Genomic DNA, 8,122 nt, shown 5'->3' with positions numbered 1-8,122 from the left:
CCCTCTGGGCTTTCCTAGGCCCAGCGGGGTCGGGAGGGTGTGTTGGGTGACCCCGCTCACTTGGCCTTATGTGAGCGGTGCGTTCAGTAAGCCCCGGAAGTGGCCAGGAAAATGAGCTCTCGGTTTTACACCTATTTTGAAATGAAATCGCTTTTCGTAAAAAGCACATCCCAGGAACACTCCAAAGTTGCCTGATAGCAACCTCTGCCTGGGTCCCGCTGGGTCCCCATCATTTACTCTCTAGGGGAAGGGTCTGGGATTCTGTATTCTTAAAACCTCCAGGTGATTCTTCTGAGCGGGAAATTTCGGGAAACCTTGTTTTGTGCTGGCGGCCCCGCAGCCTACTTGGAACTAGATCCCAACAGCCACCCAGTCCAGGTGTTCCAACGCATCCCGCTGCCTTCTCGCCGTGTATTAATCCGTAGGTATTTGCCGGGCGAGCCGGGAAGCGCCGGCGGCAGGAGGCTGCCCCTTGCCTGCCTTACTCCCAGGCCGTTGCGTCAACGTGGTGCATGTGGTTTTCTGCGGTTCCCTCGCGGGTCAGCCTCTCCGGATGGGAGTCCGTCGTGCACCACGCCTCATTCGTCTCCTTTTGCGGGTGTCTGGCAGGACGCAGGGGCTGGGTTTGAATTCCAGCACTCAGCAGCTGTGGGATTTCGGGCACATTACCTAACCTCACTGTGCCTCGGTTTCCTCTTTTGCGAAACTGGGATGGGATGGATAGCAGGGGGGGAAATGAGCTAATACACTCAAAGGGTCTATCACTGTGCAGACGTAGAGTAAGAGGTCAAGAAGCAGCGCCTAATGTTATTTCCTGAGCGGCGAGTGGATGAGTGGAAAACGCTCACAGGCAGATGTCTGGAAACCTGCGCCGCGCCTGCCCGCGGCGCTCACCTGCGGCTGGAGTGCACCCCCGCCCCTCACCGGGGGAACGTGCAGCGTGATGTGCGGGCTGGGGTCGCTGCGCAGGCTGAGCCGCCGGGAGGAGTCGGGGCCCAAACTTTAGCTGAGCGGAGCACCCAGCCCCTTTGTCTCCCCCGCCCCCTCTTCCCCACTTCCTGCCCAGCTTTAAACTCGGGATTGGCGGCGCGGCGGCGACTTTGTAAACACGCCGCGCCTGCGGCGGTGGAAACTGGTTCTGTTTGGGCGCCTGGGGGAGGGGTGCACGCCCCTCGCCGTGGCTGGAGGTGGCGACCCCCTCCCCATCTCCCCAAAGACAGAAGCGAGAGGCGGCGGGAGAGAGTGTGTGCAACCACAGTCGGTGCTCCGGGGGGCTCACCTGCCGAGGAGGTAAGCTCGAGGGCTGGAGAAGCCAAGATAGATGGGAGGCAGCGTCTGCCCTCTTCGCTGGGGCCTCCAAGCTGAGGCTGGACACCTGGGCGGTGGGTCTGAGGTGGGGGGGTTAAGGAGGTCATGGTGTCCTCATCACCTCCCGGTTGTCTCTCAAAGCTCGGGTCAGTTTCTTTCTGAGTTGCACGTGGCTGAAGGGCGGAGAAGCCCCCCCAAAGCCCTGAGCTTTCTCTGTGTCTGCACAGCCATCCTCCAAGCTGATCTGGAAGCCCAGTGACCTCACTGGGCTGTCTGTTGTCGTTCTTCATACCTCAGAGACGGGGTGGGAGGTGGAAGGAGGGCAGAAGCCTTGTGGGCAGGGAGCCTTGGGGTCATCCTGCCAGCCAGGGCCGAGGGAGGAGGCCAGAGGACGGGACTGGAAAGAGGGACCTCTCAGTGGCGGTCCCTCTGGTGTCTGATGGGTACACAGGTGATGGCCTTACCCTCTTCTGTGTCTTCTAATGTGTCAACAAGAGGAATAACTGAAGAAATTGGTTGCTGTTACTGAGGGAACCTTAATGTATTCATTTGCAAACACTGATTGAGCACCTACTGTGTGTGGGATTTGATGGGATGCAGAGCGTGCGGTGATGTTATTCATCCACAGTGATCTCGCCTGAGTCATAGAACAACAGAGACAAAGTGTCAAGTTGGGGTGGCTGGGAAGGCTTCAGAGAGAAGAGGACATTTGAGTTGGGTTCTGAATGATGAATAGTCACCAGGCAGAGAAGTGGGGGGAAGTCTTTGTGGGAACTTATTCTGCAGAGCTGGACTGAACCCTGACTGTGGTGTTGGGCATTGGGAAACAATAGGGACCCAGAAACAGTTCTTGCTCTCTTTAACCCACTGTCTAGACCTGAAGAAGAGATAGGAATGAACAGGATGAATTCAGTGAAAGACATGTTTCTGGGCTGGTCCCTAAGACCCCAGAAATTCCCAGCTAGGTGCAGCTGGGAGAGTCTACCCCAGGGTGATGTAACAGTCATACAATCCTGGGGCACCCACCACCCATCCCTGGTTGCTAGGACTGTTTCTTCTAACAAATCCTTGCTCTATGACCCCCACCTCAATTCTCTTTGGAACTAGACATGAGTGAAAAGAACTGGATCTACCATTGCTTTCCTGAAGATTCTTCTGCTCTTTCAATTCCCAGGCTCATTTGAGAGATGGCTGACACGGTGAATTCTTTCACCCCCTGTTTGCTGTGGCTGCACTATCTGCACAGGCTAAATATTGGGGATATAATGGTAAACAAGTCAGAGCTTCTACTCCCCTGGAATTTAGGAGCAAAAGTATATCTGAGAATTCCAGCAGGATCCGTCCTTGAGACCATGACCTCCATGATCCCAAGTGCCTTTTCTTTCCCATTTCCTTCCTTCAAGGGTTCAGAATGCTAGCTAAGGCTTATATAACACTGTCAGGTACTCTTCTAAATGTTTTAGGTGTGATGTCTCATTTAATCCTCCTAACAGTTCTATGAGGTAAGCACTAGGCTTATCTCCATCTTATAGATGAGGAAACTCAGGCATGGAGGAGATAATTTTCCTAAAGAGGACAGGGTTGGGATTTAAACCCGGGTCACTTGACTTGGGAGACCCTGTTCTTAACCATTTGGCTAGCCTGCCTCCTTGACTGACCACATGGAATGTGCCCTTGAGCCAGGGGCTTAGGAGTTTCCAAAAGGGAGTCTATGGTCCCGTGTCTCGGGTGATACAGAGGAGAGCAATCTGTTAGCTGAGTGTGGGAGCTGGTGCTGTTCACAGGGAGCCCCAGCAGGCCACAGAGCTGGTATCCTTTCCTAATGGCCGTGTGTTTGTGTGTGTGTGTGTGTGTGTGTGTGTGTGTGTGTGTTTTCTCCTGAGTAAGCCTCAGTCACCAAGAGGAACAAACCAAGGTTTGATGCAAGAAAGATGCATGGAGGTGATGTGCCAGAATCTGGGGAGATGGGAAACCAAGATACCTCTTTTGCTGGGAATCTTTAAGAGCAGAGACCCTCAGATTCTAGATTCCAAGGGGAACAATCCAGCTTTGTAGCTGAGTAAGGAAGATGGTCAGGGAGTAGAAGCAATCTTAAGATGCGCACCTTACTTCCTCATAGCTGTTGCATCCCAAAGCTGCGTCCACGCATCTGACCCCATCCCTCTAGGCAGACTGGGACTTGCCCATGATGCCAGCTAGGCCACAGGGCAGAGGTTCCATAGATTCCAGCCATTTTTCCACTACTTTTCTGAAACTCTAGATTTCTCACATGAGCCCTCTAAACAGATCTGGGGAGGCCCAGAGGCTGTCCCTCTCTGCCTGCAGTCAAACTACCTCTAGCCTCTGTCTTTGAGGGAGGGGTGTGGGTTGGGGGGATGGGTGTTGATGCTGGGAGTTGAGGGTAGAGGGTGGCCACACCGAGATCACTGGTAAGCAGGATGTGAAGGTCAGAACTATGTGGACCTCTAGGCCACTCCTCTACACAGACACCCTCCTTCCTCCTCATCGTAGGGTGGGGTGCGATGGAAGCCTCCGCATGCCCCAGCCCCCTGCCCCAGGCGCTGTTCTCTAGGTTGAGAACAGGTTGTACTCTTGAGAAACCACAAGAGGAAGTTTAGGGAGGACTGGGGGTGGGGAAAGTTCTGGGGCCCCTGCCAAGTTTCCCTTTCTCTGCTGAGCCGGAGGTGTGTTTATTTTGGTGTGTTTCTCTTGCCCTCAAAGACATTTAAATTTTAAACCCTCTGAGTGTCAAAGAACTGTCAAGGCCTGCCGCATTACGGTGTGTGTGTGTGTTTATGCGTGTGTGTGTTTATGCGTGTGTGTGTTTATGCGTGTGTATGTGTGTTTATGTGTGGGTCGGTGGGGGTGTGGAGGTGGTCAGACACCCCTGGAAATGGGATTGCAACAAGGTACTCATTTGTTGGATTTCACCTGGGATTTGTGCTGGATGGGAAAGGCTAACTAACTGCACAAAGTCTTCTTTTCTCCTCTCTGCCGTTTCACCTTATTCCCCAAAGCGCTCCCTACAGCCCCAAACACGAGAAAAATGTGGTTATAATGGCCACTTAGGAGCTGAATGATGTTGCCAGGAGCTGTCCTAAGTGTTCTACCTGCCTTATCTCATTTGATATTCACCGTAACTCCAGGTAGTAAATGCCTCTATTCCCAATTTACAGATGAGGAAACTGAAGCTCAGAAAGGCTTAGAAGCTTGCCTGAGTTCACACGGCTGGTAAGCGGCAGAGCCCAGATTTGAACACTGGTCTATCTGACTTCAGAGCCTGTGCTCTTGACGTCTATTTAATCCTCAAATTAGAGCATCAACTTCCCCAGCATATCAGACCCTGCACAATAGGAGGTTGAGATCCAAAGATGTTTTAAAATGGTGCTGCTAGTGTGGGGAGGGGGTGGTTTGGATATAGAATTGGAAGAGAGATTCTCTGGAAGTTAATATATTAAAAAAAGATACCTGAGGGAAAGGAAGATGTAGTGGGTGAAAGGTTAAGGCCAAACTCTGGAATTTTGAAGCAGATGGGGAGAAGATTTGGGAGGGATATTGTAGCTGTGTTCAAACATTTGAAAGGTTGCCTTTGGTAGCCCCCAAGTAGGGGACTGGTGGAGACAGATTTCCAAAAAACATAAGCATTTTCTAACAGATAATTGCCTAATCCCCTTCTGCAGAAGTGAGTTCGTCATCTAGGGGAGTCTAGAGCACATGCCTGGGAGGGGCTTTTGTGAGCAAGAAGGCCTCAGAGCCCCTTCCACCTCTAAGCCTCCCATGTGATTATTGACCTGCTTCCCTCCCCATCTGTCCACCAGGTGGAGCTGTTGCCCAGTGTGTGGCTCCAGGGCTGCTGGATGGGGTCAAGAGCGCCACCTGGTCCTTCAGCCACCAGCTGGTTTCCTGGGGCCTATCCCCCACCCCTTCCTCAGCAATCTACACGCCAGGGGCCAGAGAGCCACTTTTGACCCAGCACAGCCCCTGTAAAATGCGCTCTCAGGTTTCCTCTGGGCTCAGGCCAGAACAAGCAGGCCTCCGCCCCTGGGGCAGTCTCCCTTCCCCAAGTCAGGGATTCCCCTCCCTCCCTTCCTTCTCTTGCCCCTCCTTGACCTTCCTTTGCCCTGGAGGTAGAAGGATCTGTGTCAGGAGCGGAGGGCAAGACCAGCAGCCCTCCTGGGCATGGCCTTTCCTAGCATTCGAGGGCATGACACCCATGTCATGTCATCTCTTTTAAGATACTCGAAAGCCACACCTCTCGGAAACTATTTGCCCTCAGCAGCCTGACCAGTTCTCCCACCCTGCTTAGAACAACCCCAGGACAGCCACTCCTAAGGAGAGACAGCAGGGGCCCAGACGTTATCCCTAGGAAGGAGGGACAGCAGAGGGCTTGCCTGGTGCCTCATTTGTTGACCCAGATCTGCTTGCTGTTCTCTGCCCCCCCCAACCCTCGCCGCCCCTTAGAAAGGCCCAGGGCCACTGGGGCCCCAGGGGCACAGCAGGCAGGGCCCTGCATGTGCCAGGACAGAGGGTGCAGTTCCAAGTCCTGTGGCCAGAGGGCGCCATAGAGGCCAGGCCCAGAGAGCAAGGCCATAACCAGCATGTTTCAAGCACTTAGGAACTCACTACCCACCACCGTGTCAGGCAGGAGGCCCGTTTTATAGAAGAGCAAACCAAGGCACCGAGGGTTAAGCAGCTGGCTTCCATGTACACAGCAGGACAGTGGCCGAGCTGGAAGTCTGACGTGGCCGTTTGGCTGTAAAGTTTGTGCGCATGACCACTAATCCGTGCTTTCTCTCATGGAGTGGCTCAGAGGGGCCTGTGCTCAGTGCAGAAACCACCCAGGTTTGAGTCCTAGCTTGGCTTCTTCCTGGCTATGTGAAACTCAGTTTCCTTACCTGTCAAGTGGGTGTAACTGTAGTCCCTACCTCACTGGCTCATTGTGAGGATTAATCGTACTGATATTTGTCGAGTGCTTACAGTATGCCAGGTGTGATCTTTTTTCACTGTAGAATTTTTTTTTTTTTCTTGTTTTTTGGCTGCACCGTGTGGCTTGTGGGATCTTAGTTCCCTGACCAGGGATTGAACCCGTGCCCTCGGCAATGAAAGTGTGGAGTCCCAACCATTGGACTGCCAGGGAAATTCCCTTGCCAAGTGTGAAATTTTTGTGTCCTCACAGCAGCTCTGTGAGAGAGGTACTATCATTATGTCTTCACAGACAAGGAAGCTGAGGCACAGAGTGGATACACAGAGCAAGGAGCCGAGGCTTCAGGGCCCACGCTCTGCACCAGGCTTAGGAGGTAATACACTCAAAGCCCCGCCAAGTGCCAAACAGGTCATAAACCCTTATACGTGACACCTCTGTCACCATCATATCATCATCACAATCATCTCCCAGACTGAGCTCCTGGGGCTGGGCATGGAGGGCTGTCCAGAAACAAGGGGGCAACCCTGGTTTCTTTCCTCACCATCCCACCAACGACTTCATCTCATCCTCTTTTCTAGAATAAAAATCGGCCCACCAGTTCTGGCCTGTGGTCAGACAATTGGACAGAATAGTTGAAATTGGGACAGAAACTCCCACTTCTGGCCCCAGTGCTGTATGCTCCAGCTCACCCTGCCTTCTGTTCTCTGTTCTCTTCCCTCCAGGCTGCGTCTCCTGGCCCCTCCTCTGGGGGCCCCGAGCTCTGGGAAAGGAAGCCGGAGCAGGGCCTCTGACAGATGCAGACCTTGGGCTCCAACTTGGGCTCCAGCTGGAGGTGTTAGAGGCTGTGGGAGGAGGAGAGGACTGGCCAGGGGACGGGAGGATGGGGCACAGAGGGCCCCAAGGCTGCCTTCCCCTGTCTGTTCTTCACAGACTCTTCTTCCTGAGCTCTGGTTTATTAAGCTCACTCTGCTGGGTGCTGAGGAATCAGCTTGGAATAAGACGCCAGAGAGCATTTACTCTTCTCTGGCAAGTGGATATCACAAGCTGTCTTTGGATTATGGAGGGGAAGAGTGCTGTTTCCTCCCAACACCAGGCCCCCGAGAGTCAGGGCTGCTTTTTCCTTTCCTTCCAGCCCTATTCCCTTTTCTCTAAGCAGGATCTACTACAGAACCACAAACTTGGAGACTGTTCAGAGGTGGAATCTATTTTCATCCCAGTGAGTGAGGATCTTGGGGTTATAAACTCTCAGATGTACTGGATGACTGAGCGTAGGCCAGGGTGTAGAACATTCTAGTAGTTTTCCCAGGCCCTCTCTCTTTTTCTTTCCAGTCAGCTGGTACCTGCTGGTCTTAGGGGCAACCACCACCTTTTCTTAGAATTCTGCCTTGAGGACCAGGCTGAGTTTTTCCTCTTGGGTCTCTTGGTCTCCAAGTCTTTTTCTGCCCGGGGCCCAGCCTCTTGGGTTCTAACTCAAAACTCTTTCCAACCATTGGACATGAGCTTGGTGCTTCCTGGGTGGTCCTCAGAAGTCTTGCATCTCCCCTGCTTCTCCTCTGTCGCAGCTTCTAGGAGTCATTTCTGGTATTCCTTGTAGGAATCTATTGTGTGGATTTTCTCTGAATCCTCATTTCTTCACAGGCAGGTGGCAGTGAAGACTTTGGGGGTAATAAGCGCATATGTTTGCACAATACTTCCATGTGCCAGTGACTGTGGAAAGTGCCTACGTATAATATGTACCATGTGTAAATAAGTTTATAATAAATATGCATACTTATTAACTCATTTCTCATTTACTCCTCACAAGAATCCTCTGAGGTTTCCTCACTTTGCAGATGGAGAAACTGAGGCAAAGAGGTTAAGTAACTTGACCAAGGTCATACAGCCAGTCAG

The 8,122-nt window shown here is 52.6% G+C and overlaps 1 protein-coding gene across 3 annotated transcripts in view; it reads left to right on the top strand.

Annotated features, from left to right (window-relative positions):
* The first annotated feature begins 957 nt into the window (after nt 1–957).
* The window catches only part of CCND3 (cyclin D3), an 81,344-nt gene continuing 74,179 nt past the window's right edge, over nt 958–8,122 (top strand). Inside the window, exon 1 of one of the 3 annotated variants that reach the window (XM_082345987.1) lies at nt 958–1,290. The gene's annotated coding sequence lies outside the window, so the exon portion shown is untranslated. The remainder of the gene's footprint in view (nt 1,291–8,122) is intronic. The other 2 variants (XM_082345988.1, XM_082345990.1) reach the window with 2 other exon arrangements.

This window comes from Balaenoptera borealis (genome assembly GCF_965194805.1).
Source record: "Balaenoptera borealis genome assembly, chromosome: 12".
Taxonomy (NCBI): domain Eukaryota; kingdom Metazoa; phylum Chordata; class Mammalia; order Artiodactyla; family Balaenopteridae; genus Balaenoptera; species Balaenoptera borealis.
The sequence above is the reverse complement of the archived record's forward strand: the minus strand, read 5'-3'. Positions and strand labels throughout refer to the sequence as shown.